The following is a 24,161-nucleotide window of genomic DNA, read 5'->3' on the forward strand; positions in this document are numbered from 1 at the left end:
TAACTCAAGTACTAGGCACGAACAAACGGGCTCAATTATGTGCTCATCCTGGTGTAGCATTAGTAGTACTAGGCAATGCAGTTGAGGGGTGACCTTGACGAGCGGCGACCCAGGGAATTGAACCGTGCTCGGCACGGTAGGTAATGTTGTCTAGTTACTAAAGCATCCCTCCGTTGTTCATCGGTAGTCATTATGGACCGGGGACATGAGGGGAATTGCCTAGGGCTGGAATTCTGGCCGCCAGATATTTCGACTTGAAACGCTGAGGCTCGACTGGTTGGGGTTGCCTAATGTGCGTACCACGCACGCCACCGAAGGACACGAGCCCGGTTTTTTTCATTTTTTTATTTTTTTAGGATCAACACGAGCCAAGGTCTGGCTGGTACGCCATTGGGTCCTACCATTCGAGAATATGAAAGGAACCTTTTAAATTGCCGAACGAATCTATGTGTATTACAATACCCGTATTTTCCTTGCAAATACTAATCTCAACATGGTAATTGATTTATGACGAGTTGCTGAATTAGAGTGAGTTTGTGATATAGTGATCTCAACGTGGATTTCACATTTCATGGTATCCCTAGTAAGTTTTCCAATGCAAATTCAAATTTAAAAGATGAAGAATATGGAGGTGAGAAAACTTTGTATGTATCAAGCATATGACCACACAGAGAGAGAGAGAGAGACAGACACACACGCACGAACACAACAACAATCTAATAAGTATAGTGCATCTATTTTTCCGAACCATGCATGTATGACACAAATTCAAAAATACTCCTTCTATTCCTAAATATTAGTCTTTTAGAGAGTTCAACAAGTGACTACATACGGAGCAAAATGAGTGAATCTAGACTCTAAAATATGTCTATATACATCCGTATGTGCCAATCCATTTGAAACCTCCAAAAAGACTAATATTTAGGAATGAAGGGAGTAAAATGTAAGACATCCATGCTCCTCAGTTCAATATTTAAAATGAACATGAAACTGAAACATGAATATTAAGTCTAGTACTACAGTACATGCAAATGTTGTGTTTAGGCGGAGCTATGATTGTCGGGGGTCAACCCCTCGAGCTTAGATAAAATTGTGGAGCTCTGTTTAGGGTTGTTTAGATTATATTTGTCCTCACCCTCCCAACCACCGATTGGTTGTGCACCCCCACCCCTCCTCCCTGGGAGAATATCATGTGCCCCCATACCTTAGATGCTATATGCCGATACGAGTTGCTTGGAGCTTGTAGATCTGAGATATAGCAGCTCACATGATGTGTCTTAATATTTTTGCAGGAAACCTTGATGAGTTTGAGAATTGCACACAATTTTTACAAAAACTACTCAGATGCCCTTTGATCCCATATCCAACAACCTCGAAGCTCGTATCACCGTAGCATCTAAGATGAAGGAGGACATCATATTCTCCTGTATGTAAGAATATCATGTGCTACCACACCTTAGATGCTTTGGTGATACAAGCTCTTTGGAGGCGTTGGATTTGTGACCCAACACCTCCTCGGTGGTTCAAATGGTTTTTGCAGAAAAGCCCCAAAAGAGTTCGGCCACTGCTTACAAGCACAAAGACTGCTCAGATGCCATTGGATCTCAGATCAAACGACCTCCAAGCTCGTATCACCGTAGCATCCAAGCTGCGATAACACCTTATGTTTTCTCGCACGGGAGAATATGAGGTGCTCCCGCACCGTAGATTCTATGGTGATATGAGTTCACTGAGATCTAACGGCCCATAGTAGGAGGTTTGAATGTTTTTGCAATATACGGCTGATAGAGTTTGGGAAATGCGCAGAAAGTACAAGTACTATGCATGTGCCATCTGATCACTCATCATATGACCTAGATGCTCATATCACCGTAGCGGGTAATTAAGCTACGGGGAGCACCTAATATGAGCAACGGGGAGCCGTTGGATCGAAGATGCAGTGGCACACACAAGGCCTGAATGTTTTATTTGCAAAAAAAACCTTTGGAGAGTTTGGAAATTGTGCATAATTACAAAGACTACTCCCAAGCCATTGGATCTCACTTCCAACAGTGTAAAAACTCGTATCACCATAGTATCTAAGCTGCGGGGTGGATGTGATATTCTATGCCGCTGTCATTTTTGTTCGTAAACTTGCAAAATACGTGTAACTCGTGCCGTTACTTGTCTAACCGCGCAAAGTGTTTGTTCAAAAAAACATCCTACACTGAAATATCGAAACAACACACGAGGGTCCCACTTGTCATTAATCAAATTTGGACCTAAAACTAATAAATCTGAAAGACGAGATTCAAACTGGCAACATGGACTACAAAGCGTAAGTCGATAGCCTCACAAAACAAAAGGTTGTTGGCTTTGTCCCATAATTTGATTTTATACAGTACTTGCATTGAGTAGAGTAGAGGGAGTGCCTCGTCAACATGTGCATGACCGTTGTCTCACTTACTGGTGGGTCCCAGGTCTGCGATCTCAATCTCTTTTCTCTCCATCGTCTAACCTTTGCACGGGCACACACGAAGAGCGGCGCTAGCTTGCCGTGGTGTTATTACAACTAAAAAAAGCTTGGAAAAGAGAAGAATCGCCTAGAACAAGAAATGTTGTGGCTGGTCGAGACGGAGCTAACCACATCTATCCTCCGTGCCACGTTTGCATGATGAAGTTGTGTGGCTAGTGGGGTGTTTTCGACCGACTGGCTGGGTCCCGAGGTCGAACCATAGGTACTACGTCTGATACAGTATATTTTTACACGCACATTTTTCCTCCGTGCCAAGATGTGGCACACCCTACCGCGCGGTTTCGGGGTCCTCCCGGATGGTGCACGCATATATTCCTCCTGACATGGGACTCCCTACCGCGTGTTTTCTGGGTCCTCCTCGGTCGTAGCGCCGAAGCAAGTAAATGAGTCGTCAAATCACGAAAGACCACCTTTCCCGTCGAGTACATCAGTGAAGCACGGTGGCTAGCTAGTTGGGCTAGTTCGACCGATTAGCTAGGTCGCCGCCACATTTGTTTTTTCATCCCTTTTTTATCTACTAGAAGGCAGGTAAACTTAAATATCCACCGCGGCGTTTCTCTAGTGTTTGTGTGAGGCAGTATTTTTAATTTTTTTGATTGACGGGAGCAGACGCGGCAGGATTTTTAATTTTTTGATGATGGGAGCAGGCGCGGCAGCAATTAGTCACGATGACTCCGCCTGTAAAACCCACTGCTCCCTGATGTGAGAAATCGTCGACTGGTGTTTTACCGTGGTGAAAACCAAAAGATTTCCTGCTCCTCGGCTGGCTCCCTCCGCCTTCCCGTAGATTGCATTGCGTTTCGGCCGTTTCGCCCCCTTTGCTTCCTCTCCCCATTGCTTCTACCTAGTGCCATGGCGGTGCAGCATATCACGGAGTCCGAGGTGAGGCGCCTGACACAGGAGCTCCATGCCAAGGATGCGGAGCTCAGGGCCAAGGACGTGGAGCTCCGTGAGCTCAAGGAGGATAGGAGTGCCATGCTCCTCCGTTATGTGCGGGAGTTCACGGAGCTTCAAAAGCGGCAGGTGTCCACCACAAAGATGCTCTAGGCGTCGGCGGCATTGCTACAGAAAGCGAGAGATACGATAGGCCGTCAAGGAAGCCGGCTGGAGCGCGAGCGGGCCGATCGTGACGAGGTCCAGGATCGCCTTAGCCACTTGGTGAACCAAGTTGCCACACACGTGTTGCGGCTGCGTGATGCCTACCGTCATGCCCTAGTTCATCTCTTGTATCCAAACCACAAATTGGTACATGTGGGTTGCTAGTAGTGTTGATTACTCCTTGTAGTTGATGCTAATTGGTTTACTTGGTGGAAGATCATATGTTCAGATCCTTAATGCATATTATTACTCCTATGATTATGAACATGAATATGCTTTGTGAGTAGTTACGTTTGTTCCTGAGGACATGGGTGAAGTCTTGCTATTAGTAGTCATGTGAATTTGGTATTCGTTCGATATTTTGATGAGATGTATGTTGTCTTTCCTCTAGTGGTGTTATGTGAATGTCGACTACATAATACTTCACCATTATTTGGTGCTAGAGGAAGGCATTGGGAAGTAATAAGTAGATGATGGGTTGCTAGAGTGACAGAAGCTTAAACCCTAGTTTAGGCGTTGCTTCGTAAGGGGCTGATTTGGATCCATATGTTTAATGTTGTGGTTAGGTTTACCTTAATACTTCTTTTGTAGTTTAGGATGCTTGCAATAGGGGTTAATCATAAGTGGGATGCTTGTACAAGTAAGGGCAGTACCCAAGCACTGGTCCACCCACATATCAAATTATCAAAGTACCAAACGCGAATCATATGAGCGTGATGAAAACTAGCTTGACGATAATTCCCATGTGTCCTCGGGAGCTCTTTTCTCATTATAAGAAATTGTCCAAGCTTATCCTTTGCTACAAAAAGGATTGGGCCACCTTGCTGAACTTTATTTACTTTCATTGCTTGTTACTCGTTACAATTTATCTCATCATAAAACTATCTGTTACCTACAATTTCAGTGCTTGCAGAGAAAACCTTACTGAAAACCGCTTATCAATTCCTTCTGCTCCTCGTTGGGTTCGACACTCTTACTTATCGAAAGGACTATGATAGATCCCCTACACTTGTGGGTCATCAAGACTCTTTTCTGGCGCCGTTGCCGGGGAGTGTAGCACTTTTGGTGAGTGGAACTTGGTAAGGAAACATTTAAATAGTGTGCTGAAATTTTCTGTTACTTGTCACTATGGAAACTAATCCTTTGAGGGGCTTGTTTGGGGTATCTTCACCCCGACCAAAAGAGCAAAGAGTTTCTCCTCAACCTACTGAACCTATTGAAAATATTTACTTTGATATTCCTTCGGGTATGATAGAGAAACTGCTAGCTAATCCATATGCAGGAGATGGAACATTGCATCCCGATTTACACCTTATCTTTGTGGATGAAGTTTGTGGATTATTTAAGCTTGCAGGTATTCCCGATGATGTTGTCAAAAGGACGGTCTTCCCTTTATCATTTAAGGGAGATGCATTGACATGGTATAGGCTATGTGATGATACGGGATCTTAGAATTATAAACGATTGAAGTTGGAATTTCATCACATGTTCTATCCTATGCATCTTGTTCATCGTGATCATAATTACATATATAATTTCTGGCCACACGAAAGAGAAAGCATCGCTCAAGCTTGGGCGAGGCTTAAGTAAATGTTATATTCATGCCCCAATCATGAGCTCTCCAGAGAAACGATTATTCAAAAAATTTATGCTCGTCTTTCTCTCAATGATCGCAACATGCTCGATACTTCCTGTGTTAGTTCCTATATGCTGAAGACTATTGAATTCAAATGGGACTTATTGGAAAGAATTAAACGCAACTCTGAAGATTGGGGTTCCGACGACGGTAAGGAGTCAGGTATGACACCTAAGTTTGATTGTGTTAAATCTTTTATGGATATCGATGCTTTTCGTGGATTTAGCGCTAAATATGGACTTGACTCTGAGATAGTAGCTTCTTTCTGTGAATCTTTTGCTACTCACGTTGATCTCCCTAAGGAGAAGTGGTTTAAATATAATCCTCCCATGGAAGTAAAATTAGTTGCACCTATTACAGTTGAAGAAAAGACTGTCACTTATAGTGATCATATTGTTCCTACTACTTATGTTGAGAAACCTCCTTTTCCTGTTAGGATAAAGGATCATGCTAAAACTTCGACTATTGTTCGTAAGAGTAATACTAGGACTTATACACCTCCTGAGAAAATCAAAGTTGAACCTAGTATTGCTATGGTTAAAGATCTCTTGGATGATGATTTAGATGGGCATGTTATTTATTTATGTGGTGAAACTGCAAATATTGCTAGACCCGATACTAAGATACATAGACCTGTTGTAGGCATGCCTGTTATTTCTGTTAAAATAGGAGATCATTGTTATCATGGCTTATGTGATATGGGTGCTAGTGCTAGTGCAATAACCTATGATTTATATAAAGAAATTATGCACGACATTGCACCTGTTGAATTGGAAGGTATTGATGTTACTATCAAGCTTGCCAATAGAGATACTATTTCACCAGTTGGGATTGTTAGAGATGTTGAAGTCTTGTGTGGTAAGGTTAAATATCCCGCTGATTTTCTTGTTCTTAGTTCCCCACAAGATGACTTTTGTCCCATTATTTTTGGTAGACCCTTCTTAAATACAGTTAATGCTAAGATTGATTGTGAAAAGGATATTGTCACAATTGGCTTAGAGGGTATGTCTCATGAGTTTAATTTTGCTAAGTTTCATAGACAACCTCGTGATAGAGAATTTCCTAGTAAGGATGAGATTATTGGTCTTGCTTCTATTGCCGTGCCTCCTACTAATCCGTTAGAACAATATTTGCTAGACCATGAAAATGATATGTTTACGAAGGAAAGAAGGGAAATAGATGAAGTGTTCCATAAACAGGAACCTATTATGAAACATAACCTTCCCGTTGAATTTCTTGGGGATCCCCCTCCACCCAAGGGTGATCTCGTGTTTGAACTCAAACCATTACCTGATAATCTTAAGTATGCTTATCTTGATGAAAAGAAAATATATCCTGTTATTATTAGTGCTAACCTTTCAGAGCAAGAAGAAGAAAGATTATTGAAAACTCTAAAGAAGCACCACGCTGCTATTGGATATACTCTGGATGATCTTAAGGGCATTAGTCCCACGTTATGCCAACACAAAATTAATTTGGAGGAAGGTGCCAAACCAGTTAGAGATCCTAAACGATGACTGAATCCCAAGATGAAAGAAGTGGTAAGAAAGGAGATACTAAAGCTCCTAGAGGCAGGTATAATTTATCCCGTTGCCGATAGTGATTGGGTAAGCCCTGTCCATTGTGTTCCTAAAAAGGGAGGTATTACTGTCGTTCCTAATAATAAAGATGAATTGATCCCGCAAAGAATTATTACAGGTTATAGGATGGTAATTGATTTCCGTAAATTAAATAAAGCTACTAAGAAAGATCATTACCCTTTACCTTTTATCGATCAAATGCTAGAAAGACTATCCAAACACACACATTTCTAGTTTCTAGATGGTTATTCTGGTTTCTCTCAAATACCTGTGTCAGCGAAGGATCAATCAAAAACTACTTTTACTTGCCCTTCCGGTACTTTTGCTTATAGACGTATGCCTTTTGGATTATGCAATGCACCTGCTACCTTTCAAAGATGCATGATGGCCATATTCTCTGACTTTTGTGAAAAGATTTGTGAGGTATTCATGGATGATTTCTCAGTTTATGGATCCTCTTTTGATGATTGCTTGAGCAACCTTGATCGAGTTTTGTAGAGATGAGAAGACACTAGTCTCGTCTTGAATTGGGAAAGGTGCCACTTTATGGTTAATGAAGGCATTGTCTTGGGGCATAAGATTTCCGAGAGAGGTATTGAAGTTGATAAAGCTAAAGTTGATGCCATTGAAAAGATGCCATGTCCCAAGGACATAAAAGGTATAAGAAGTTTCCTTGGTCATGTCGGTTTTTATAGGAGGTTCATTAAGGACTTTTCTAAAATCTCTAGGCCTCTGACTAATTTATTGCAAAAAGATATTCCTTTTGTCTTTGATGATGATTGTGTAGAAGCATTTGAAATACTTAAGAAAGGTTCGATCACTGCACCTATTGTTCAGCCACCTGATTGGAATTTACCCTTTGAAATTATGTGTGATGCTAGTGATTATGCTGTAGGTGTTGTTCTAGGGCAAAGAGTTGATAAGAAATTAAATGTTATCCAGTATGCTAGTAAAACTCTTGACACTGCCCAGAGAAATTATGCTAATACTGAAAAAGAATTCTTAGCAGTTGTGTTTGCATGTGATAAGTTTAGACCTTATATTGTTGATTCCAAAGTTACTATTCATACTGATCATGTTGCTATTAAATATATTATGGAAAAGAAAGGTGCTAAGCCTAGACTCATTAGATGGGTTCTCTTGCTCCAAGAATTTGAAGTGGATATAATTGATAGAAAGGGAGCTGAGAACCCCGTTGCAGACAACTTGTCTAGGTTAGAGAATGTTCATGATGACCCACTGGCTATTGATGATAGTTTTCCTGATGAACAATTAGCGGTCGTTAATGCTTCTCGTACTGCTCCTTGGTATGCTGATTATGCTAATTACATCGTTGTGAAATTTATACCTCCTAGTTTCACATACCAGCAAAAGAAAAAGTTCTTTTATGATTTAAGACATTACTTCTGGGATGACCCACACCTTTATAAAGAAGGAGTAGATGGTGTTATTAAACGTTGTGTACTTGTGCATGAACAGGAACATATCCTACGCAAGTGTCACTCGGAATCATATGGAGGACACCACACTGGAGATAGAACTACACATAAGGTATTGCAATCTGGTTTTTATTGGCCTACTCTCTTCAAAGATGCTCATAAGTTTGTCTTATCTTGTGATGAATGTCAAAGAATTGGTAACATTAGTAGACGTCAAGAAATGCCTACGAATTATTCTCTTGTTATTGAACCATTTGATGTTTGGGGCTTTGATTATATCGGACCTTTTCCCGCCTCTAATGGTTACACACATATTCTAGTTGCTATTGATTACGTTACTAAGTGGGTGGAAGCTATTCCAACTAGTAATGTTGATCATAACACTTCTATTAAAATGCTTAAAGAAATTATTTTTCTGAGGTTTGGAGTCCCTAGATATCTTATGACTGATGGTGGTTCACATTTTATTCATGGTGCTTTCCGTAAGATGCTTGCTAAGTATGATGTTAATCATAGAGTCGCATCTCCTTATCATCCGCGGTCTAGTGGTCAAGTAGAGTTGAGCAATAGAGAGCTCAAATTAATTTTGCAAAAGACTGTCAATAGATCTAGAAATAATTGGTCCAAAACACTAGATGATGCATTATGGGCCTATAGAACTGCATACAAAAATCCTATGGGTATGTCTCCGTATAAGATGGTTTATGGAAAAGCATGTCACTTACCTCTAGAACTTGAACATAAAGCATATTGGGCTATTAAAGAGCTCAACTATGACTTCAAACTTGCCGGTGAAAAGTGGTTGTTTGATATTAGCTCACTTGATGAATGGAGAACCCAAGCCTATGAGAATGCCAAGCTATTCAAAGAAAAAGTCAAACGCTAGCATGACAAAAGGATACAAAAGCGTGAGTTTAACGTAGGTGATTATGCGTTATTATTCAACTCTCGTTTAAGATTTTTTGCATGAAAACTTCTCTCTAAATGGGAAGGTCCTTACGTTGTCGAGGAGGTCTATCGTTCTGGTGCCATAAAAATCAACAACTTCGAAGGCACAAGTCCGAGGGTGGTGAACGGTCAAAGAATTAAACATTATATCTCAGGTAATCCTATCAATGTTGAAACTAATATTATTGAGACCGTAACCCCGGAGGAATACATAAGGGACACTTTCGAGAACGTTCCAGACTCCGAAAAGGAATAGGTATGTGGTACGGTAAGTAAACCGACTCCAAAACAATTCTAATGGCAATTTTTATCAGTTTTGGAATTTTTAAGAATTTTAGGAAGAAAGAAGTAGTCCAGGAAGGATACGAGGCCTCCACGAGGGTGGAGGGCGCGCCCCCTGTCTCGTGGCCACCTCATGTGCCTCCCGGACTCCATTTTCTTGCACTTTACGTATTTTGGTCGGTAAAAATTCATTATATAAACTCCCGAAGGTTTTGACCACCGTATCATGCTATCATCCTTTATTTTAATTTCAAGTTGTTCTGTTACAGATTTAGAGCAATATGTCATCTCAGGATCCGGCAGGAGAAAGCTATGTGGCTGACTACCTTGTAGACCCTGAGGTCTACGGGGACTTGGAGCATGATGGCTGGACCTCTGAAGAAGAAGAAGAAGACTATTGAGCCTAAGGGAAAGGTGGAGACGAGTTCAGACGAGGACGAAGCCCCATTACCTCAGCCTGGGGACATGCATGTGGAGTTTAAAAATTCAAGCCTCCCTGATAGAGCAAAGAAGCGAAAGATCGAGTTTATCCCTTTTCGTCTCTTGCAGGAAAATAAATAGGAATTGTGCAAAAGAGTATTAAGCCTTGAGCAGGATATCGAGGACCTAAAAGAGCAAAATACTATACTCAAGCGTAAATTGAGGAACAAGCCTACATCATCAACAACTCCTACTTCACCACCTCTGAGGACATAATCATATGGGTATGGGCACTCCCCTTGGCAGCTGCCAAGCTTGGGGGAGGTGCCCCGGTATCGTATCACCATCACACTCTTATCTTTACCGTTTCATTTAGTTCGATCCTTTTAGTAGTATCTTGATGTAGTAGATTGAAGTTTTGATATCAAGTAGTTTTGAGTTTTGCTTTGTGATCTCTTTATGTAATCGAGTCCGTGAGCTATCTATAATAAAGATTAGTGTGGAGTCAAGGGCTTTGCTATCTTGCTATGATCTTGGGAAAGTAGAAAGAATAAAAGAGTTCATATTGGTCTTATGGATAGTAATGACTTCACACATAGAAAGTATGAGGCATAAGAGTTGTTGAGAGTTGATAAACATAGTTTTGGTCATCGTTGCAAATAATTGGAAGTAATAAGGAAAGAGAAGTTCTCACATGCATATATATTATCATGGACATCTTTTATGATTGGGAGCACTCATTAAGTATAACATGCTAAAAGAGTTGATGTTGTACAAGGAAGACAATGTAATGGTTTATGTTTTCTCACATCTCAGTTAAAGTATATTGTCATTGACCTTCCAAACATGTTGAGCTTGCCTTTCCCCCTCATGCTAGACAAATTCCTTGCACTAAGTAGAGATACTACTTGTGCTTCCAAATATCCTTAAACCCAGTTTTGCCATGAGAGTCCACCATACCTACCTATGGATTGAGTAAGATCCTTCAAGTAAGTTGTCATGTTGCAAGCAATAAAAATTGCTCTCTAAATATGTATGACTTATTAGTGCAGAGAAAATAAGCTTTATACGATCTTGTTATGGAAGCAATAAAAGCGACGGACTGCATAATAAAGGTCCATATACAAGTGGCAATATAAAGTGACGTTCTTTTGCATTAAGATTTGTGCATCCAACCCTAAAAGCACATGACAACCTCTGCTTCCCTCTGCGAAGGGCCTATCTTTTACTTTATGTTTTTACTTTATGCATGAGTCAAGGTGATCTTCACCTTTCCCTTTTTCATTTTATCCTTTGGCAAGCACCTCGTGTTTGAAAGATCTGATATATATATATATCCAATTGGGTGTAAGTTAGCAAGGACTATTATTGTTGACATCACCTAAAGGTGAATACGTTGGGAGGCAAAACAATAAGCCCCTATCTTTCTCAGTGTCCAGCTGAAACTCCATAATCACAAGTATTGCGTGAGTGTTAGCAATTGTAGAAGACTACATGATAGTTGAGTATGTGAACTTGCTGAAAAGCTCTATTCTTGACTCTTTCTGATGTTATGATAAATTGTGATTGCTTCAATGACTGAGATTATAGTTTGTTAGCTTTCAATGAAGTTTCTGAACCATACTCCACATTGTGAATTGATTGTTACTTGAGCATAAGAAGTCATATGACAAAATCTATTTATGTTGCTATTATAAGAATGATCATGATGACCTCATGTCCATATTTTATTTTTATCGACACCTCTGTCTCTAAACATGTGGACATATTTTTCGATTTCGGCTTCTGCTTGATGACAAGCGAGGTCTAAGCTTGGGGAGTTGATACGTCCATTTTGCATCATGCTTTTATATCAATATTTATTGCATTATGGGCTGTTATTACACATTATATATTAATACTTATGGCTATTCTCTCTTATTTTACAAGGTTTACCATGAAGAGTGGGAATACCAGCAGCTGGAATTATGGCTCGAAAGGGAGCAAACATTGGAAACCTATTCTGCACTGCACCAAAAATCCTAAAACTCCACGAAACTTAATTTTGGAATTAATAAGAATTATTGAGCGGAAGAAACACCTCAGGGGGCCCACACCCTGGCCAGGAGGGTGGGGGGCGCGCCCACCCCTACTGGACGCGCCCCCTGTCTCCTCGGCCCCCTGGTGGCCCTTCGGTGTCCATCTTATGCTATATGAAGGCTTTTACCCTGGAAAAAATCATGGGCAAGCTTACGAGACGAAACTCTGCCGCCACGAGGCGGAACCTTGGCGAAACCAATCTAGGGCTCTGGCGGAGCTGTTCTGCCGGGGACACTTCCCTCCGGGAGGGGGAATTCATCACCATCATCATCACCAACGATCCTCCCATCGGGAGAGGGTCAATCTACATCAACATCTTCACCAGCACCATCTCCTCTCAAAACCCTAGTTCATCTCTTGTATCCAATCTTGTATCCAAACCACAAATTGGTACCTGTGGGTTGCTAGTAGTGTTGATTACTCCTTGTAGTTGATGCTAATTGGTTTACTTGGTGGAAGATCATATGTTCAGATCCTTAATGCATATTATTACTCCTCTGATTATGAACATTAATATGCTTTGTGAGTAGTTACGTTTGTTCCTGAGGACATGGTTGAAGTCTTGCTATTAGTAGTCATGTGAATTTGGTATTCATTCGATATTTTGATGAGATGTGTGTTGTCTTTCCTCTAGTGGTGTTATGTGAACGTCGACTACATGACACTTCACCATTATTTGGGCCTAGAGGAAGGCATTGAGAAGTAATAAGTAGATGATGGGTTGCTAGAGTGACAGAAGCTTAAACCCTAGTTTATGTGTTGCTTCGTAAGGGGCTGATTTGGATCCATATGTTTAATGTTGTGGTTAGGTTGTCGGGGAAACTAATCCACGAACACCTATGGGACCGGCGGACCGAGCCCCTTTTGGTTTGGCGGGGGGCGGAGATCGCACGAAGAGCGGATCGAGGCGAAGCACACGAGCAGTTTACCCAGCTTCGGAGCTCTCCGGAGAGATAACACCCCTACTGCTGCATGTCTGAGTGTATTGAGTTCTTGCTCGGGAGCGCTGAGTGCTACAATACACACTAGCTGCTAACGAGACCGAGCGTGAGTGTTTTTCTGCCTTCGAACCTCCCTCTACGTTGCGCATGGGCCTCCTTTTATATGCTAAAGGGGTCTCCGACAGGTGGCAACGTAGACAAGGGTAAAAATGGAAAAGGAATTGCGGTTGGTACAACTACCTGTACAGTGTATCATACCTAACCCTGACGGCAGGGGACAAAGGCATTAAATGCCTGTCTACGTCGCCCAAATAGTACAAAAAGGGACCGTCAGGGACGCCACCGCTTGCCACGATGGCAATCTTGTCAGCGTCGCTTGCCACTGTGCACCGCTGGACGCACAGCCTCTTGCCACGCGCGCCTGGAAAGGTCCCAGGGTGACATGTTGGTGGATGTGCTGGAGCGCGGGTACAGAGTGGTAGTTTGCCGCGGCAAGCGCCTTGCCGCGGTCGTTGTCTTGTCGCGTCCGGAAGCTTGTCACTCACCGGGCCTCGCCGGGACGCATGGCGCGTCGCGGCAAGTTCCTTGAGATGCCTTGGTTGGCCTTCCCAGCAAGCTCCTCTTGCCGGGGCCTTGTCTCCTTGGCTTGAATACTTTGTTCTTGAATGGCTCCAAAGGAACCACGGAGGACCTTGGCGGTCACCCGGCAAGCCTTACCGCGGGGTGCTGCAACTGCCCGTGCACAAGTTCGGGATACTAGGGTACCCCTACTCTAGAACACCGACAGGAGCCCCCGGGCCTGGGCCACACACGGTGCCGAGCGCTGTTGGGCCAGGCCCAAAACAGGGCACGGGCACGCGCGGCCTGGGTTACGCCGTATCTCACTCTGTATCCACCGCGCCCTCCCCGAACGGCACGCGTCGAATGCGGCGTCGTGGGAGAGACCGTGGGTGGTTTCTTTATTCGGAAAGACGGAAAGTCCACCCCCTCCCTCTTTATAAGCAGGGGAAACAGGGGCAGTTCGCCCATCTCGCCGGTTGCTATTCCAATCTCAAAAACCTCTGCCGCTCCCCCCTTCTTCCCAAAGGTGAAAGAGAGCAGCGTTCCGCCCCCCATCGCCACCAGCACCACCAACGCCGTCGATCTCTCTCACCACCTCCGCCATGGCTCCGAAAGCCGGGAAGGTTGTGAAGTCGGCCAAGGCGCAGCGGCTTGTGGCGCTGCGAAAGGAGCGGGCAATCTTCCCCCCTCAGCTCGCCGCAAAGGAGCTGAGGGAGTATTACTACCTCTTCTGGTCGACGGAGACACGAGCGCATCCGCGCACGAAGGTACTCTTAGCTGCCGCTTTGGAACTGGCTCCGAATGGATATCCCTTCTTCGCGTTGTCTTCTACTGCGGGCTCTGCCCGCCTTTCTCTGAATTTTTCTGTGACATTATGAACACCTACGGGTTCCGCCTCCTTGACTTCACCCCCAACGCCGTTCTGACCATGGCAGTTTTCGCACATCTCTGCGAAAACTTTGTCGGAGTCTATCCAAATGTAGCTCTTTTTCGCCACTTCTTTATGCCCCGAGTTGAGAGAGGGGAGCCTTTATCCGGAGGAATCACCTGGATCTCGAGAACTGGCAAGAAGGAAGCTTATCTGGAGGGAGAGCTCCGCAACAAGTGGGAAGAATGGAGAGCAGACTGGTGCTGGATTGTCGAGGAGAACCCGCAGCCATTTACCGCCCAGCACCAAGCCCCAGTAGCGCGCGACAACGATTGGAGCAACGTGGCCCCGGAAGACGATAGGCTGAAGATTGCCGTCACCCGGATCCTACGCCTCAGGCTTGCCGGGCTCACCGTAGGCGCCGTTGGCGCAGATTTTCTTCGCCGTCGCATCGACCCCTGTAGGAGAGGAGGAGACCCGCCTGGGAGTTCCAGAATGCGGCGGATATCATGAGGCTGCGCCCGGGCCTCAACTTCAACTTCACTGTCCTGGAACTGGACGCGATGCTCCTGGAACTGTTCAAGCACGATCCTCAACATCCCGAAGCGTTCAGGTTGCCGAGGGGTGTCGTTCCGCTGTGCAACAACTCCTCGCTCGACCGCATCCGTGCAATGATGCCGCTGTGCGATTCGCATGGAATTGTCCCAACTTGGCAAGAGCCTGCAGACGACGTCGTGCAGGAGTTCTTTGACGGCTTGGTAGAAGTGCCGGTCCGCTCCGATGAACAGAAGAGCCTTACTCGCGACACCACCGATGCGGAGATGCAGCGCATCGCCACTAGGCTGGAAGAGGCGGCGGCAGCCGCTGCCGCGGGCGAGTTTGGATTCACCGTGGAGGAGGCAGAGGCAGCAGAGGCGGCAAGCCTTGCCGAGCGAGAGGAGCTTGCCGGCGAGGGAGAGCTTGCCGGGCCTGAAGCTGAGTCGAGCGAGCCCGCTGAGGGCGCGAGCGACTCGTTGAAGATCGACTCCTCCTCTTTCTCACCTTCAGACAGCTCGCCGCAAGCGGAGCCCCCAGCTCCACCAAGAAGGCGTCTCCGCAAGGCCGTGGACGTAGCGGGGCGGCAGACGGGTCAACAGCCGCCGCGCCGCGCGATGCGCTCCACCGTGGCAAGCACTGTTGCCGCGGGAGCACCTCATGCCGCTGCGGCAACTGGAGCGGGGCCCTCCCGGACCACCGCTTCTGCTCCCGCCAAGCGGCTAAGGGAACCTACTCCTCCGCCTTGTCGCGCCGAAGGTGGGCCGGACTTCGACCTCTCCGCGCTCAGCTCCGACGAGGAAGAGGAAGAGTAAGATTCTTTGTTGTACTTGTAGTTCTTCAATTCTTGCTGTTTTGTCTTGTATCTGATTTGCTTTACTCCGAACCCATTCCTTTTCAGGACTCTGGCCCAGAGAGCGGCGAAGAGAGCCAAGGTCCCGGTGATTGTCATCGAGGACGAACCCACCGCGACAGCAGGGGGTGTGTCCGAGACCACCTTGCCGGACCCGGCAACTATTCCCCAAAGCAGCCCCCAGCGCAGCCCCCAGCGTAAGTATATGGTTTACTTCCTGCTGTTAGGCGCGCATGGGTGCTCTTTCTTTGCTGACATCTGACTATTGGTTTGCGTAGGAGCAGAGCAGTCTCACCAGGAGTGCCCGGAAGCCGCTCCCGACATGCCATCTGCTTCGACTACACCGCCAAGGGAGGATTCCCCGGCAAGGGAGTTCTCGCAAGGGAGAATTTCCGGTAAGGGAGAAGTCTCCGGCAAGGGACAGTTCTCCGGCAAGGGACAGCACCAGCGACCCCCGGTGGCGGAGACCACGACTGTAGATCCTAGTACAGGTAATCCTCTTGCTTGAAAACTTCCCTTGGGTTCTTCTTCTTCTGATTTTCTTTTTGAATATTTGCTTGACTTTTCTCCCTTTTCCGGTCGTCAGGTCCATCTGCCACGGAGCCGATGGAAACCGAGGTCGCCGGCGAGGAGAACGCGCGCGGCAATACCGACGACGCCGCTGTCACCGAAGAAGAAGCCGGCGCTGATGATCCCGCCGGCGGAGAGGCCGCCAAAGCTGCCGCCGCAGAAGCTGGCGAGGGGTCCGGCGATCGCACTGACGGCCCCGAGGCCGCAGGAGCGTCAGGCGCTACGCCGACCGCCGATCCCTCCGCCGCTGCTGCAGCGTCAGGCTCCGAAGAGCCCCAGCCCGGCGCCTATTTGAAGGCCGGCGATGGCGTCTTCATCAAGCTCCCCTGGGCGTCGAGCTCCAGGGCGCCGATCGAAGGAGAAATCTTTGATGAAGAGTTGCTCGCCTCCGCTGGGCTGACGCTGGTCGACGCGCCGAGCAGCAGCAGCGGCGAGCCTGAGGAGGAGCAGCTGCTGCGGAAGCTGTTGTCGCTCTACCGCGCCCGACAGGCCAAGCTGGTATCCCGAGAAGCGCTTGTCGCGAAGGCGGGAGTGGACATCGAGAAGCGCGCGGAGGAGCTCCGGGGCCTCAACCAGGAAGCTCTCCGGTCCCTGGCAGAGGAGCGGGAGCAACTCGCCGAGGAGCGGAAAGCCTTCCTCCTCGAGAAGGCTGAAGTTGAAGAGCAACAGCGGCTTGCTGCCGAGAAGCTGTCTGCGCAGGAAGGCGAGTTGGCGCAGCGGAAGGTTAACCTTGACAGCCACGAGGAGGAGCTTGCCGCGCGCGAGCAAACATTCGGCGGGGCTCTCAAGGAAGCAGAGGATGCTGCCGCAGCTGCCGAGGCCGCCAAGAAGGAGCTGGAGACGAAGGTGGCGCAGCTGGAGGCCGATCTCAAGGTGAGCGGCGAGGAGCTTGCTGCGCTCAAGCGTGAGCGCGAGAAGGACGCCTACACCCTTGGCGAGCTGCAGGGTCGTCTCGCCGAGAGGAGCAAGGAGCTTAGCGCCGCCAAGGACTCCAACGCAGATCTTGAGTTGAAGCTGACTACTTTGACCAAGACGCTGGACGGCGCCAGGGAGCAGGAGGTGGCCTTGAAGGAGAAGATCAAGGCCGACGAGGCGCTGCTGGCGAGTGCTGCTGCCGCCCAGAACACTTTTAGGGAGAATGTGGAGCACTGGACCGAGGGTCTCGTGGATGTTGCCGCAGCCATCGACAGGGAGCTGGCGCAGCTGGGGATGGAGGATCTCGGGTATTCCTCCGATGAGCACCTCCAACCCAGCGCCAAGCTCAGCTTGTTCTTCAAAGGCGTGGCGACGGCCCTCCAGCGACTCCGGGAGAAGATCCCAAAGCAGCTGGCCGACGAGTCGCGCAAGATCTGCGCGGGAGCTCTTCAAAAGGTGCTGGTGAAGGTGGCCTTCCGCAACCCAGGCCTCAACCTCACCAACGTCCTCAGGACCTTGCCGCCGGATGCTGATCTGGAAGCGCTCAAGACCCTTGTCGCACCCATTGTGGACAAGGTGAGCGGGATCAAGAGGGTTGAGGGCGATCGCGTAGATTAGGCCGCCCGTTTTCTCTTTTTCTTGTCGCTGCTGGTCATGTTATGAGAACAATCTGTTAGAGCTGCGACAAGCTATCTTGTAATATGACTCTATTTTGGGTAGCGATTGCTATGTTATTTCCTTTACTTGATTCCTTCCTTTGTATGTTTTTGCCCTACGCTTTTAGGGAACTTGTCGGCGCAGGCACCTTAGCCGCGAGCGCTGAGTGCGGGACGTCAGCAGCCTGCTGGCGGTGCCGCTACCGACAAGAAACCTTGTCGCAACTAGTCGCAGCTCACTTAAGTTGTTGAGCGGACTCGAAACAAAGTAAGGGCGCAACTAGCTACGAGTTGGTTCCTCCGCGCACAGGTTTTCCATACAAAGCACGGTCGTTCGAGGAAGATAACTTAAAATTTTAAAACTGATTGCTCAAACTTTAGCAACTTAGCTTTTCTGTCGTTTGCTTCCCGGTAAGGCGAAACTTCCTCGAACGACGCTTGGTCCACACCATTATCTTCTCCTTTCCCCCCGGCAAACTTGTGGGCGAGGGAACCTTCCTTTCTTTGAGAAAGAGAAAGAAGAGAAAATAAAGATATGGAGCCTTACGGCTCGTTATTGCTTACCGGGGGTAGGCGCTGCACAAAGTGTCAGATAACGCATGCAAAAAGTAGAAAGCATGAAATTGACAAGATGTGCGGAGCACATGAGCTTTACTTATGCACGGGGTCTGCGCCCGGCTTCGTACAAAGGATTACATGCAACATCGGCAAGACTTGTACAAAAGGTGGTTGCCGGAACAGGTTCCGGCAACCGCGCCCTACGGGTAAAACTTACGAAGATGCTCAATGTTCCAGGAGTTGCTCACCGGAATGCCATCTTCGGTCTCAAGGCGGACAGCGCCAGGCCTAGTGACTCGTTTCACCCGGTAAGGGCCTTCCCACTTCGGCGTCAACTTGTTGGAATTCTTGGCGGACTGAACGCGCCGAAGAACAAGGTCGCCTTCCTCGAGACTTCTGGCATTAACTTTGCGGCTATGGTAGCGGCGCAAAGCTTGCTGGTATCGAGCAGCTCGTACAGCGGCCTGAAGACGGTCCTCCTCAAGGAGCAGCGCGTCATCTTGTCGCAACTGCTCTTGCTCAAGCTCATCATAAGCGAGCACTCGAGGTGACCCGTATACGAGTTCCGTGGGGAGAACTGCCTCTGCTCCATAGACTAGAGCGAAAGGTGTCTGGCCAGTGGCTCGATTTGGCGTCGTCCTGATCGACCAAAGAACCACCGGCAGCTCCTCAATCCAGTTCTTTCCGCACTTGCGCAGCCTGTCGAAAGTCCTGGTCTTGAGCCCGCGCAGCACTTCAGCATTCGCCCTCTCCGCTTGACCGTTACTTCTCGGATGAGCAACAGAAGCGAAGCAGACCTTGGCGCCAAGATCTTGGACGTACTGCATGAAGGTGCGGCTCGTGAATTGCGTGCCGTTGTCGGTGATGATCCTGTTAGGGATCCCGAAGCGGCAAACAATCGACCTGAAGAACTTGACTGCTGACTGTGCTGTCACCTTCCTCACTGCTTCCACTTCCGGCCACTTTGTGAACTTGTCGATTGCAACGTACAAGTACTCAAAGCCCCCGACAGCTCGGGGAAAGGGGCCGAGGATGTCGAGCCCCCAGACCGAAAATGGCCAGGATAAAGGGATCGTCTGGAGAGCTTGAGCTGGCTGGTGTATCTGCTTGGAATGGAACTGGCACGCTTCACACTTGGTTACTTGTGCAGTTGCATCCTGGAGGGCTGTCGGCCAAAAGAAACCTTGCCGGAACGCTTTGCCGGCAAGTGCTCTTGCGCCAATGTGGTGACCACATATGCCTCCATGTATCTCTGCCAACAGCTTTTGTCCGTCTTCCCGGTGAATACACTTCAATTTCACGCCGTTGAGTCTTCTTCTGTACAGTGTGTTGTCGACAAACTGGTACATACTTGACTGCCGGGCTACTCTTTCCGCTTCTTCTTGCTCTTCGGGAAGTTCTCCTGTCTGAAGGAAACGGACAATCTGCTGTGCCCATGCTGGAGCTTGCGGCTCGACAACAAGGACTAAAGGCACATCTGCTGCTGCGGGAACATCCGCTTCTACGGCGAGAACCTGCGGCTCAGCCGGAGCTTGACGTTCCCCGGCAAGCTTGCCGGAGCAAAACTTGTCGGGAGCGTCTGCTTCAACGGAACAAACCCTAGGGCTTGCCGGAGCAGACTGCTCCTCAGCACCCTTGGTGTTGATCTTGAGGACCTTCTTGGCGGCGGCTTCGGGGAGCTCTGCCGGAAAATAGTCACCAGAAATCAACTTCCTCTTCTTGCTCTGTCCAGTTGATGGCGTTACAGACGGTTGAGTCAGTTTGAGCACAAAGATCCCTGGTTCCACAGGTAACTTAAGTGCGGCGCACTTCGACAGGCCATCGGCAATGTCGTTCTGAGCTCTTGGAACATGTTCCATCTGTAGGCCGTCAAAGTGCTCTTCTAGCTTTCTCACTTCATCAACGTAAGCTTCCATCAACGGACTCTGATAATTCTTGTTCACTTGGCGGACGACAAGCTGTGAGTCACCCCTGACAATGAGCTTCTTGATCCCAAGGTCTGCTGCGATCCTGAGACCGGCAAGCAAACCTTCATACTCTGCGGTATTGTTCGTTGCTTGCTCCTTGGGAAAGTGCATCTGGACTACGTACTTGAGGTGCTCTCCGGTGGGTGCAACAAGTAGCACGCCCGCACCGGCGCCTTGCAGCGAGAAGGCACCATCAAAGTACATCAGCCACTCTTTGCTTGCTTCCTTGACGGGGATGCTCGTTTCTGGAATTTCTTCATCTTGTGTTGGCGTCCATTCTGCTATGAACTCCGCCAATGCTCTGCTTTGGATAGTTGAAGTGCTCTCAAACTTGAGGCCAAAGCTTGACAGTTCCAGTGCCCACTCGACAATCCTGCCTGTTGCTTCTGGATTTTGCAGTATCCTCTTCAGCGGAAAACGAGTGACGACTGTGATCTCATGTGCTTGGAAGTAATGGCGCAGCTTTCTCGAGGCCATGAGAAGGCCGAAAAGCAATTTCTGCACACCAGAGTACCTTGACCTAGCCCCCTGCAGAAGGGAACTGACAAAGTAAACTGGGCGCTGCACCATTCTTTTCTGCATCTTCTCACGCGCCTGCGCAGATCCATCTTTGTCGGGACCAGAGCTTGCCGGTGAAGTCCCCTGCTTGTCGCTGGATGCATCTGCCGTGGTTGCTGGCTCATCATCCGCCTCCCTCTCCGCTACTAACGCAGCACTAACCACTTGATTGGTTGCCGCTATATATAGCAGCAACTTCTCTTGTGGCTTAGGTGCGACAAGTGTTGGAGTGGAGGACAGGTATCTCTTTAAGTCCTGCAGTGCAGCCTCCGCTTCCGGAGTCCATTTCATTGGACCTGCCTTTTTCAATATTTTGAAAAATGGCAGGGCGCGCTCAGCAGACCTAGAGATAAACCTGCTGAGAGCAGCTACGCAACCGGCAAGTCTTCGTACATCCTTGACGCGCTTTGGTGCTTCAATCTGCTCAATGGCCTTGATCTTGTCGGGATTGGCTTCAATTCCCCGCTGAGACACGAAGAACCCGAGAAGCTTGCCGGAGGGGACTCCAAACACACACTTCTCGGGGTTAAGCTTGAGGTTGATCTTGCGCAGATTTGCAAAGGTTTCGTCTAAATCTTGAATCAGAGTCGCCTTGTCCTTGCTCTTGACCACTATGTCATCCATGTAGGCTTCCACATTTCTGTGTATTTGCGGCTCAAAAGCGTCATGGACTACCCTTGCAAATGTTGAACCAGCATTCTTTAAACCGAAAGGCATCCGTACGAAACAGTATGTGCCACATGGGGTGATGAATGCGGTCTTCTCCTCATCCTCTTCTGCCATGAAGATCTGATGGTATCCTGAGTATGCATCAAGAAATGAAAGCAAGTCACATCCGGCCGTGGAGTCAACAATCTGGTCGATGCGCGGCAAGGGAAATGGGTCTTTGGGACAAGCTTTATTGACATCGGTAAAGTCGATACAAAGCCTCCATTTCCCGTTTGCCTTGCGCACGACTACAGGGTTGGCCAACCACGTAGGATGGAGCACTCCTCTGACAAGGCCTGCTGCTTCCAATTTCTTGATTTCTTCTGCGATGAATTCTTGGCGCTCCACTGCCTGCTTCCTGACTTTCTGCTTGACGGGCCGCGCATGAGGACAGACGGCAAGATGGTGCTCGATTACTTTCCTGGGAACACCGGGGATGTCAGACGGTTGCCACGCAAATACGTCGACGTTCGCCCGCAGGAAAGCAACGAGCGCGCTTTCCTATTTAGGGTCGAGAGTGGCACTGATGGTGAAGGTACCACCAGTGCCATCCTCCTTGGCGGACACCTTCTTGGTCTCTGGTGGAGCTGCCATTGTCTTCTTACACTTGCCGGTGGAGCTCGATGGTGCGTCCTCGACGGTAGCGCAGCACTCCGAAGAGGTGCGCTTGCCGGAGTGGGCATCAGAACTCTTGCCGGACTTGGTCTTCTTCTTCGCCCCGGGAGCTTCAACGGCAAGTGACTTGCGATCTGTTGCGGCTGCTGCTTCCCGGTAGATCTTGTCGGCGCAGATAAGAGCATCCTTCTTGTCGCCAGGGACAGAGATGACACTTATCGGGCCTGGCATCTTCAGCATGTTGTATGCATAGTGAGAGGCTGCCATGAATTTGGCGAGTGCTGGACGGCCGAGTATCCCATTGTAAGGCAATGGAAAGTCAGCAACGTCAAAAGTGACCCTCTCAGTCCTGAAGTTCAACTCGCTGCCAAATGTCACCGGCAACGTGATCTTTCCCTTCGGCTTGCTCCTTCCCGGATTGATTCCTTGGAATGTGCCGGTCTCTTCGAGCTCGCCATCAGGGATCTGGAGTTTCTGGAGTACCGCGGAGGAGATCAGGTTCAAGCCGGCCCCGCCGTCAACTAGCATCTTAGTGACCTTGAGGTTGCGGATAGTTGGTGAAACCAACATCGGCAAGCACCCGACCGCAGTTATGCGATCAGGGTGGTCCTCAATATCAAAGATGATAGGCGTGCTGGACCATTTCAGAGGCTTGCGTGACTCGACGGGTGGTTCTGCCGCATTGACTTCCCGCACCCACTGCTTGAGCTGGCGGTGTGAAGTATGCAGAGAAGCACCGCCGTCAACGCACAGGACCTCTGTGGCTTTCTGGAACTCCTGCTCATCGGTCTCGTCATCATCCATATCTTCATCGTCGTCGTCATCTTCATCCTTGTCGCGGCCGCGGGGAGGTCTGTCTCCTTGCCGCTGCTTGGCCTTGCCGCGGCGTCCTCCTCGGCCGGGGCGTTTCTTGCCGGCTCCTCCAGCACCTTCCTGGGCCTTCTCCTTGTCGCGTCGCTCGTATTCAGCCTTTTGCTGCTCGACAAGCTGCTCGACCTTCTTGCAGCTCTGGAGGTCATGGCCCTTGGTGCGGTGGATCTTGCAGTACTGCTTGTTGGTGCCGTCCTGCTTGTCGGCGACCGCCACAGCCTGGTAGTTGGTGCCTGCGGCAATCTCCTCGCCGGAGCTACCAGCTTTGGCTTTCTTGGCGCCACCTCCGTTGCCGGACTGCTCAACGACTAGCACATCTTTGCCTTTCTTCTTCCTGTTGTTCCGCCGCCGGTTTTTCTTTGCCGGGGCAGCCTCCTCACTATCAGATCCTCCTGCTTCTGTATTCTCTCCGGGGAGTTTCCTCCCTTCCTCAGCACGTGCACACTTGTCGGCCAGGGCATATAGCTCACTGACGTCTCTGATCTTGCACATCGCCATCTCCTCCCGCATCCTGCGGTTTCGCACGTTCTGATGGAACGCGCTGATTACCGCGGCAGGGTGGACATCTGGGATGTTGTGCTGTACGCGGCTGAATCTCTGAATGTACTTGCGCAGGGGCTCTCCTTCCTTCTGGGCGAGCAGATGAAGGTCGCTCTCTTGGCCATGAGGCTTGTGGCCGCCTGTAAAGGCGCCGACAAACTGATGGCATAGGTCTGCCCAGGAGGATATGGAGTTGTCCGGCAAGTGCATGAGCCAGGATCTGACATTGGGCTTGAGCACCAGCGGGAAGTAGTTGGCCAGGATCTTGTCGTCCCGCCCCCCGGCAGCTTGCACCGCGATGGTGTAGATGCTGAGGAACTCCGACGGATGCGACTTGCCGTCGTACTTCTCTGGTACGTCTGGCTTGAAATTCTTCGTGCTGGGCCACTGGACTTGCCGCAGCTCACGAGTGAACGCAGGGCAACCTACCGCGTACGGCAAGTCGCCTGG

This window comes from Triticum aestivum, chromosome 5B, assembly GCF_018294505.1.
Source record: "Triticum aestivum cultivar Chinese Spring chromosome 5B, IWGSC CS RefSeq v2.1, whole genome shotgun sequence".
Classification (NCBI taxonomy): Eukaryota; Viridiplantae; Streptophyta; class Magnoliopsida; order Poales; family Poaceae; genus Triticum; species Triticum aestivum.